The 556-nt window shown below is 50.5% G+C and overlaps 1 protein-coding gene across 1 annotated transcript in view; it reads left to right on the forward strand.

Moving 5' to 3' along the window:
* The window catches only part of LOC102383014 (NACHT, LRR and PYD domains-containing protein 3-like), a 51,518-nt gene that overhangs the window by 4,035 nt on the left and 46,927 nt on the right, over nt 1-556 (forward strand).

Consider the following 556-nt stretch of genomic DNA (forward strand, 5'->3'; position numbering starts at 1 on the left):
AACACTTCTACCAGTGCATCCCAGTAGGCCGTTAGTCTTCTTTGCAACAAGGGCACACTGTTGGCTTATATTCATCTTATTGTCCACTGTAACCCCCAGGTCATTTTCTGCAGAGTTGCTGCCCAGTCAGTCAACCCCCAGCCTGTACCAGTGCATGGGATTGATCCATCCTAAGTGCAGGACTTTGTACTTGACCTTGTTGAACCTCATGAGATTTATTTTGGCCCAATCCTCCAATTTATCTAGGTCACTCTGAATCCTAGCCCTACGCTCCATTGTGATGTCATGTGCAGTCTTGCTGAGGGTGCACTCTATGCCATCTTCCAGCTTTTTGATGAAGATTTTGAACAAAACTGGTCCCAGCTACTTGCAGTAGGCCGTCAGGGTGCTCAAAGCCCTCACAGGAGCCTCCACCGAGTGGCACATGGATCCAGCCACTTCTGGAAATTGCACAGGTCATTAAGGTGTTGAGCCAGACCTGACTGCTTCTAGTGTGGGGAGCTCCCCATGGGTTACATGCAGGTCCCGGGACTTGCATGGCACAGGGGGAAGCCCT

Source organism: Alligator sinensis, unplaced genomic scaffold (genome assembly GCF_000455745.1).
Source record: "Alligator sinensis unplaced genomic scaffold, ASM45574v1 scaffold1651_1, whole genome shotgun sequence".
NCBI classification, from domain to species: Eukaryota; Metazoa; Chordata; order Crocodylia; family Alligatoridae; genus Alligator; species Alligator sinensis.